The sequence below is a fragment of the Lactuca serriola genome, chromosome 1 (genome assembly GCF_051521515.1).
Source record: "Lactuca serriola cultivar US96UC23 chromosome 1, Lser_US96UC23_V15, whole genome shotgun sequence".
Lineage (NCBI taxonomy): Eukaryota > Viridiplantae > Streptophyta > Magnoliopsida > Asterales > Asteraceae > Lactuca > Lactuca serriola.
The window spans coordinates 42,735,525-42,746,105 of NC_136408.1; positions in this window are offsets into that span (position 1 = coordinate 42,735,525).

A 10,581-nucleotide genomic window follows, 5' to 3' on the forward strand; every position below is an offset into this window, starting at 1 on the left:
GCGAGTTCTATGAATATGGCCTTAGACTCGGCGAGTTGGATGAACAACTCGGCGAGTCCTATGAAGATTGCCTGGTACTTGACGAGTTGTTCTTCAAACTCGGCGAGTTGTATGAACTGTATTGTGTACGAAGGGTTTAAGTGTCAGAAGTCCAACCCTTCGTGTTTGCACGAAGGATTAGCAATCTAACGTGTTCCGATAGTCCCAGAAACCCCAGATCCTCATGAAGGATGTTCGAATAAGGATCTGGAAGCGAGTGGGAAGTCTGATCGCATGGACTCGGCAAGTCGGATCGCGAGCCGGTCCCATCGTCCCGAGTAGCGAGTTAAGGACGATCCAGTGAGTGGGAAGAAGGGGGCTTGTAGAGTGGAACCGGGTTAGTGGAGAAGGGCTCGGCGAGTCGGTGCCATGACTCGGCGAGTCCAGTCAACTGGAAGTTGACCTCGACTAAGGAGTTGACCCGGGTCGAAGGGAGGGTCAATCATCTGACCTAAGGGTGTGAATGAGAGGCTAACCTATGTTTATGATTTATAGCCGGAGGATTTCTGATTCAGCAGTCAGGCGCTTAGCAAGCAGACTTCCGCAATTACTTTCGAGGTGAGTTACCTTCCAGTAGCGGTGGGTCTACGGCCACAATGTCGGCCCACCAGTAGGAGTTGTATGTAGATGATTGTCTCTGTGATATTCATCTAGGGATTACTGCTACCTGTGTTATGTTTATGTGCTAGTATGATATGATGCTATGTGCTAGTGACAGTAGGGGGAGATAGTCCCCAAGATATCTGGTCGAGAGGACCGAAGGGGAGGCCAGCACCCAGGTATGCTAGGCAGTATCTGGTCGAGAGGACCGAAGGGGAGGCCAACACCCAGATATGCTAGGCAACATCCGGTCGAGAGGATCGAAGGGGTAGGTTGGGCACCCAGATATGCCTGACAATACATGTATGATATGTGGTTATATGGTATGTGGTACAATGGGGGAACTCACTAAGCTTCGTGCTTACAGTTTTCAGTTTTGGTTTCAGGTACCTCTTCTTCGAAGGGGAAGGAGACGGCGCGGTAGCGATACGTCACACACATGCTTAGCTTTCCGCATCATGAGATCCTCCTGAGAAATTGTACTCTGACACGTTAATGTTATATAAAAATGTTTCTAGACATGCAGTATCTTTTGTGAAATGATATCATCGTTGAAACCTTTATTTCTAATGTTTTGCCGTGTACTTGTTTTTAAAAAATGAAATTTTTGGCTCGTATTTTTGGGATGTTACAGTAGGGCTTCTCACCACCTTTTCGTGGATATAAAGTTCGTCGGAAACGGACTTAGAATAAAGGAGCTATGGCACTTTGAAGATATTGTCACTTATGGCACTTGATGGAAAAAGTTGACAAAGTAAGGCCATGCATGCATGGGACACGCGTGGGTACGCCTAGCGTAATGGAGTTAATGAAACGCAGGGTCCCTCGACGTATGCCCAACGTATAGGAATTACGCCCATCGTACGTCCAGTGTCCATAAACCCTAGTTTTAGGGCCAACCACTATATAAGGAGCATTATGGTTCCAACCCCAGCCTCCATATCTGCCCTCTTACCCTCAGAAACCCTAAGTAGCCGTTCTTCTTCCATTGTTGTGGATATTTGACCTTGGAGAGCTTGGTTTGGCAAAGGAGAGCCTAGAAGAAGAAATAAGAAGTTGTCAAAGAAGGAGTGTGGTGGCTGGAGCTCGTAGATCTGGAAAGGCATCATTTTCTCGAACCCTTTTGAGGTATAAAGTCTCTTGCTTGACAATTATATTGTGTAGATCTATGAGTTATGAAGTTTTGACATAATTCTTGTCCCAAAACCCCAAAGTGATGCATGATGCGAGTTGGTTGAGATTAGATGTCCTTTCAGACCTTAGGAGAGGTCTTGAGTGAGAAAAATGAGGTCCTAATGGCTTTGGTTGTCTCATGTGTGAGATAGGTAGGTCTTAATGGATTAAGACCTTGAGTTAAGAGCTTTATGGACATCCCAACTAATAAAGTTTGAGACTTTATGAATCCTAGGCATATTTGGTCAATGGATCTGAAGTTTGTGCTTAAGAGCTTAAGCAATTAAGAACTTATGTGGGATTTTAGTTCAACGAGATTACGCCCCACGTAAATTGAGGTATGCCCAGCGTAGTGAGTCTGTGTCCCGATTCCAATCCGCGAGCATCGATGTATGCCCAGCGTACCAAGAGGGGTACGCCCAACGTACTCCCACTGTTGGGTTTTCATTTTGGGCCTTAAGTAATTGGGCTGTTATTTGGCTAGTGGGGCTTGGGCCGTGACTGAACATTATGGATGGAATATTTTGGACCCAATAATTATTATGGACCTTGGATCTAGGCCATTTGGTGAGGTGGGCCCAATTTAGTAAATTGGGCCACTATTGGGCTTTGCATGAGGATTTGACTTTGGGTCTTGGCCCAATAAGAGGATGATGGACTTAATGAGTGTCGTGGGCCCTTGGTCTAGAAAGTTGTGTCGGTTTCTTATGTGATGGTTTTCATATGATAGTTGGGATTCCTAGCGAGTCAGCAGTTAGAGAGTTGCAAGATTCCGGCAGTTGGAAGGTGAGTTTTCCTCACTGTACTCAAGGGTCTAAGGCACCAAGGTCGGCCCTTTGAATTGTGGTTAGAGCCTGTTATGTTATGTGATGATATGTCTGCTAGTATCCTGGTAGATGAGATAGTGATATGAGAATATGCTTTGTTATCTTAGTATCGTTGAGAAATGGATAGTTGTATGATGGCTAGTTCCATTGGATGCGCCCTGGTAGTTCGGTAGTGATTATTTATAGACCGGTAGTTGGTCTTGCACTACGTGAACTGGTAGGAGGTACGTGCAGGTTATGTATGTTGAGCATTAGCAGAGGGTATTCCATCCCGGTAGGATGACAGGGCCCTAGTGTGTTGGTTCTGTAGAGTGTTTTATGTATGCCTGTTATGTGTGCGTGTCTGCTAGTGTAGATTGGCATTCCAATCCGATGGTTGTGGGCTAGGAGTATTCCATCCTGGTAGGATGATTGGACTCACAGAAGTTTGGCATTCCAACCCGATGGTTGAGGGGCCTGGGGTATTCCATCCCGAGGGATGATTGGACCCATAGTAACAATAGTGGTAGTAGTAGTTACTGTATGTATAGGAAATGGGGCACTCCAACCGGATGGTTGTGGGCCAGGAGTATTCCATCTAGGTAGGATGATTGGACTCATAGTAGTTGGCATTCCAACCCGATGGTTGAGGGGCCTGGGGTATTCCATCCCGAGGGATGATTGGACCCATAGTAGCTATTGTTGTACGTATAGGTGTTTGGGCATTCCAACCCGATGTTGTGGGCCGAGAGTATTCCATCCCGGTAGGATGATTGGGCTCGTGTTATGTAGGCATTCCATCCCGATGGTTGAGGGCCAGGGGTATTCCCACCGGAAGGTTGAATTGACCTGAAGTATGTTGTTCTTTTCTGTATGCATATGATTATGTGTGTATGAGTACTTTGGGGGAACTCACTAAGCTTTCAGGCTTACCTTTGTGGTTTATTGTTTCAGGTGCTTCAGGAGATCGTGGCAAGGCGAAGGAGTGATCGTACCGCTCCTCATGTTTATTCTTTATGTAATATGATTCTAGGGAAAATACTCTGATGTTTAAACTATTTTGGAAACAAGATGTATGATCGTAACAGTTTTTGAATGAATTAAAATGTTTTAATTTGGTTGAAATTTTTGGTCGTTACAAGTTGGTATCAGAGCCTTGGTTTGAGTGAATTGGAGGAACATTCGTGTGAATCCAGTCTCAAATCAAGGAGAGGTTTTCAAAAATGGTTTTCAAAATAAGTAAGGGAGGACGCAGAGGGTACGATCAGCCAGAGCCAGTAAGTTACCCCAAAATACCATACAAGTTATTTGTTTTGAGATATGTTAAAACGGCATGCTAGTACTAGACTAGGGATCTTCAGGAATTTCATGATAGAATTGCCTGAATTATGATGCCTGTTAGCCTAGGGTTTCCTTGTTATGAGCTATTCAGTGTTCCTCTAGGGGTGAGGATTGAGTGCTTGCTGTGTATGTTTGTGCTTAGGGCGTTGTGGTGATACTTGAGACAAATATGGGTAGGTGTGGAAGGTAGTATGGGCCCGTAATACTGAAAGCATAGGACCCATACGCGTGTCAAAAAAGTCACAACCCCTAGGTTGTTGATTTGAGGTTAGTCCTCGGTGGTTATGCGAGGGATCTGAGATTTTTATGGTTCATTCCGGTATGGTGGATGTGAGACGTTTGGAGGCAGGATCCGGTTTGGGATTGGGATCAGGAGAGGGTGGTCGGGATGGACACGTATCACCCAAAGTCATTGGCCAGATGAGTACGGATGAGTTGGACGCTAGGATTCGTGATATCCTACTTTAGGATGTTGCTGCTATGTTCCGAGCTGAGTTGCCGGAACTGTTTGGGTCGATCAAGACCGCCATGGTTGAGTATTTTGATGAGCGCTATGCAGCTCTTGCAGAGACAGCGGCCGCGGCAGCGGCAGGGGGAGGAGCCAGACGGAGTTTTCAGTATCGGGATTTCGACAATACGAAGCCCCCTACTTTTGATGGAGTTCGGGATCCGATCGTTGCTACGAGGTGGTTGTCAGACGTGGAGGGTTGCTTCTTCACGTTTTCATGCCCTACGGATCAGAGGGTGAGGTGTGCTCTGAACCTTCAAAGGCTCAGGGGGAAGGATTAGTGGAGGTTGACCACGGGATCTTATTCTGATGTGCAGCGGGCTGCGGTTTCATGGGATCAGTTTCGGGAAATGTTCAGTACTCGTTATGTTCCGTAGGTTGAGAGAGAGAGAGAGGTTGGCTCAGGAGTTCCTGGAACTGAAGTTGGGTTCAGAGTCGGTGACATAGATCACCAGGATGTTCACTTATAGGGCGATGTTTTTCCCGGAGTTTGCTTCGGAGCAGGCTCAGATGTCTCGATATCTGCGTATGCTCAAGAGAGACATTAGGAAGTTTGTATCCACGCAGAGGTGTAGTACCTTGTTAGAGTTGCAGGAAGCCGCTAGGCGGCGCGATTTAGAGATTGAGCTCTAGTTGAGAGAGCAGAGCGACAGGGAGGTCAGAGGAGTCGCACTTGCGGGAAGTGCGGCAAGGTGCACAAGGGTGGTTGTCGTTCTTCTTTGGGGTGCCACAAGTGTGGCAAGGAGGGCCACATAGTTAGGGATTGCAGGCAGTCGACTCCAGCAACAGGGGTCCGACTTTGTTATCATTGTGATCAGGTGGGCCATATGAAGGCCCAGTGTCCTCTACTGGCTGCCAGGTCAGTGTAGGCCTAGCGCCAGCCACTTTGAGACTTACCGACGGAGGTCAGGGTCGAGCAGAGCCTCCGAAGGCTCCAGGGCATGCTTATCATCTTGTGACCGAGGAGATCAGATCTGAGCCAGAGGTGTCATTCGGTATGTTTTTCTGCTTTATCTTGTTTATGTTGTGATTATGAGTTGTAGTTTCTTGCATGAGATGTTTAGTGTTGTATGTAATAGAGGTGAACGAGCATTGAGGGTTCTTAGAGGGTTATCATCCAGTGTGGAGTTCGTGAGAAAGGAAGGTTATGGTTCGAGAATTTGGGAACTCTCAGCAGGAACTTGGTTTCCTCGAAGTTTGGTGTATTAGTGGGTTCGTTTGAGCATGCGTGTTAGCTTCACCGCAACAGATGGTGGTTAGTGCCCTAAGTGGGGGAGAATTGGAAATTCTCGGATAAGCCGCTGGTTGTAGAAGGTTGCCTGGAGCGGCTTGAACGTCGGTTATTGGGATGATGCGATGAGGCGGTTCAGTTATTGTAAGGGTTTTCATGTGTCGAGGAAATACGGCAGGTTATGTGTGGGTCGCTGGGTATGCGACCAGCCTCTGAGTATGTATGCATGATATGGGATAACGGTGAACACCGATAAAGGGTAATGTATAGTGAGGATCTGTCGCGGTGGAAATGTTGGCTGATGCATAGGCATGTTTTCAGTCTCCTTGGAAGAGGAGAGGGATAGTGGCTCCAAATTGGAGGTTTGGATAGAGGAAAGTGGGATAGCAGGTTAATAGACTCGGGAGCAGTCTGGACCGGTGATGAGAGTTGTGTAAGATATTGCAGTCGGAGGTCAAGGACCTGGAGATCATGATAAGCAGGTATGGGTGGGGTTACACTCAGATGTGGTGAACCGAAGGGTTCAAGGGTGACACAAGGACAGGGTCCTTGGTTCCAAGTATGGTTATAGGTTGAGTTATGTATATGGAGGTATTCCAATCTGGGGTATTCCATCATGAGGATGACCAGATCCTATGATTGATTGGACCTGATGTGTTTGGTATTCCAACCCGAGGGTTGATTGGACCAAACATGTGTAGGGATGCGATGGTATTCCATCTTGGGGATGAGCGGACCCGTCGTAGGCATACCTGGTATTCCAGCCCGAGGTTGATTGGGCTAGGCGTAAGTGTTGGGTTGGTAAGAGTATCGATGTGTGTTCGGTCGGATATGAGTTAAGAGAGAGAACAAGTGTGGTCGACAGCAGAGTAGGACTCGTGGTCCTGTTTTTAGGTTGGGAATTCGGGTTCCCACTGTTGAGTAGTTCCTTTTCATAGTAATGGGAAGATGTAAGGGGATGGTTAGTTTGGACGGCTCGTCTGGGAGACGGATCCAATTTAACTTTCCAGGTTCAGGGCTTCCGGAGAGGTAAGTATTGAGTCTGCATGAGAAGGAGTAGGTATCTCTTCGAGAGGCAGTTCCAGTAGGACTAGTCTCGCTTGGTGGTCGTCATGCTTTAGGGGCGTGAATGTGCTTTTCAGGATTATAGATAGCCAGAGTTGGTAGTTGGCGATTTCGAGGGCGAAATCATATTTAAGTGGGGGAGAATTGTAACGCCCTGTTCTAAGAGTAGTTATTTATGGTTCCCCGAGATCAAAGAGTAAGGGCGTTTCGGTCTTTTATGGGAAATGGGTTTTATTCGAGAAGGTTTCGGGTCGGAGTGTGTTGCTAGAAGCGTAGAGCTGCTCTCCACCTTTTCATGGATATAAAGTTCGTCAGAAACGGACTTAGAATAAAGGAGCTATGACACTTTAAAGATATTGTCACTTATGGCACTTGATGGAAAAAGTTGACAAAATAAGGCCATGCATGCATGGGACACGCGTGGGTACGCCCAGCGTAATGGAGTTAATGAAACGCGGGGTCCCTCGACGTACGCCCAGCGTACTAGAATTACGCCCAACGTACGTCCAGTGTCCAGAAACCCTAATTTTAAGGCCAACCACTATATAAGGAACATTATGGTTCCAACCCCAGCCTCCATATCTACCCTCTTACCCTCATAAACCCTAAGTAGCCGTTCTTCTTCCATTGTTGTGGACATTTGACCTTGGAGAGCTTGGTTTGGAAAATGAGTGCCTAGAAGAAGAAAGAAGAAGTAGTCAAAGAAGGAGTGGGGTGGCTGGAGCTCGTAGATTAGGAAAGGCATCATCTTCTGGAGCCCTTTTGAGGTATAAAGTCTCTTGCTTGACAATTATATTGTGTAGATCTATGAGTTATGAAGTTTTGACATCATTCTTGTCCCAAAAACCCCAAAGTGATGCATGATGCGAGTTGGTTGAGATTAGCTGTCCTTTCAGACCTTAGGAGAGGTCTTGAGTGAGAAAAATGAGGTCCCAATGGATTTGGTTGTCTCATGTGTGAGATCGGTAGGTCTTAATGGATTAAGACCTTGAGTTAAGAGCTTTATGGACATCCCAACTAATAAAGTTTGAGACTTTATGAATCCTAGGCATATTTGGTCAATGGATCTGAAGTTTAGGCTTAAGAGCTTAATCCATTAAGAACTTATGTGGGATTTTAGTTCAGCGAGATTACGCCTTGCATAAATTGAGGTATACCCAACGTAGTGAGTCTGTGTCCCGATTCCAATCCGCGAGCTTCTATGTACGCCCAACGTACCAAGAGGGGTACGCCCAACGTACTCCCTCTGTTGGGTTTTCATTTTGGGCCTTAAGTAATTGGGCTGTTATTTGGCTAGTGGGGCTTGGGCCGTGACTGAACATTATGGATGGAATATTTTGGACCCAATAATTATTATGGACCTTGGATCTAGGCCCATTTGGTGAGGTGGGCCCAATTTAGTAAATTGGGCCAATATTGGGCTTTGCATGAGGATTTGACTTTGGGTCTTGGCCCAATAAGAGGATGATGGACTTAATGAGTGTCGTGGGCCCTTGGTCTAGAAAGTTGTGTCAGTTTCTTATGTGATGGTTTTCATATGATAGTTGGGATTCCCGGTGAGTCAGCAGTCAGAGAGTTGCAGGATTCCGGCAGTTGCAAGGTGAGTTTTCCTCACTGTACTCAAGGGTCTAAGGCACCAAGGCCGGCCCTTTGAATTGTTGTTAGAGCCTGTTATGTTATGTGATGATATGTCTGCTAGTATCCTGGTAGATGAGATAGTGATATGAGAATATGCTTTGTTAGCTTAGTATCCTTGAGAAATGGATAGTTGTATGATGGCTAGTTCCATTGGATCAGCGCCCTGGTAGTTGGGTAGTGATTATTTATAGACCGGTAGTTGGTCTTGCACTACGTGAACTGGTAGGAGGTACGTGCAGGTTATGTATGTTGAGCATTAGCAGAGGGTATTCCATCCCGGTAGGATGATAGGGACCTAGTGTGTTGGTTCAGTAGAGTGTTTTATGTATGCCTGTTATGTGTGCGTGTCTGCTAGTGTAGATTGGCATTCCAACCCGATGGTTGTGGGCTAGGAGTATTCCATCCTGGTAGGATGATTGGACTCACAGAAGTTTGGCATTCCAACCCGATGGTTGAGGGGCCTGGGGTATTCCATCCCGAGGGATGATTGGACCCATAGTAACAATAGTGGTAGTAGTAGTTACTGTATGTATAGGAAATGGGGCATTCGAACCGGATGGTTGTGGTCCAGGAGTATTCCATCTAGGTAGGATTATTGGACTCATAGTAGTTGGCATTCCAACCCGATGGTTGAGGGGCCTGGGGTATTCCATCCCAAGGGATGATTGGACCCATAGTAGTTATTGTTGTACGTATAGGTGTTTGGGCATTCCAACCCGATTGTTGTGGGCCGAGAGTATTCCATCCAGGTAGGATGATTGGGCTCGTGTTATGTAGGCATTCCATCCCGATGGTTGAGGGCCAGGGGTATTCCAACCGGAAGGTTGAATTTTCCTGAAGTATGTTGTTCTTTTCTGTATGCATATGATTATGTGTGTATGAGTACTTTGGGGGAACTCACTAAGCTTTCAGGCTTACAGTTGTGGTTTATTGTTTCAGGTGCTTCAACAGATTGTGGAAAGGTGAAGGCGTGATCGTACCGCTCCTCATGTTTATGCGTTATGTAATATGATTCTGGGGAAAATACTCTGATGTTTAAACTATTTTTAAAACAAGATGTATGATCGTAACGGTTTTTGAATGAATTAAAATGTTTTAATTTGGTTGAAATTTTTGGTCGTTACATAACTAATAGTGATAACATAGTTCCAACTCTAGGGTTGCATGCACTCATAGGATTGTTTGTATAAAACCCATCAATTAGGTCTCATGTTTTGATGAATAGGGCTTTCTATCACTTTTTTGGTTGAGATATGAGTACATGAAGTCCCTTTCTAGGTCTAGACTTTAGATCTGGACCTTATGAGGTCCAGAGGGTCCAAAGGCTCAACCTTTATTCAGTCACTTAAAGAGTTATTGTGTTTTGGTGCCTTGTTGGAGCATGTATTGGCATTATGAGCCTTATATGCCATTTTCGAACGTAAAGCTTGCAACTTTACGTGACAATCGACCCTTAGGATGGTAGATATAGTGTTTGGAGTGATAGATCTGCCATAAATCATATGAATGAGGAATCTGATCGAAGGGACTCGCTGAGTCCAGGGCCTGACTCGACAAGTCAGCGAGGGTTTGTCCCGATAGGTTTGATCGTACGATAACTCGGCGATTTGGGGGTCAACTCGACGAGTTGATCTGGACTTGCTTGAGAATTCCGAGGAAATGAGTGGACTCGACGAGTCACAAGAGTGCACTCGAGGAGTCGGTTAAACATGGATTGTTGACTCGAGTTTGACTTCTGTTGACTTTAGGGTTTGGTCAACATGATCATTGAAATTCATGGAGGGTAAAATGGTCTTTTACCCAATTCGAGAGTTGGAGAGATAAGAGTAACATTTGGTTACTTAGAGTCAAGAATCGAGTATTAATTAAAGACATTTACCCTATGTGTTAGGCAGTGGCTTGTTCGAGATTCGAGTTCGAGGATAATTGCTTGCTGCTTGCAAGGTGAGTCTTCTCACTATACCTTACCATAGAGTGGTTCTTATGTGCTTACATTGAGTATCATGTTATCCTGCCTTATGTTTGTTGAATCATGGTGTGCATTATATCTTTATGATTTATGCTATGCGGAGCTTTACAAACCGGACTAGAGGGTACAACGAACCGTGGGACTGGAGGGTCCCACTGAAACACATTGACCGGAGGGTCTTACAGTGATACAACCTCGAGTGGCTAATGAG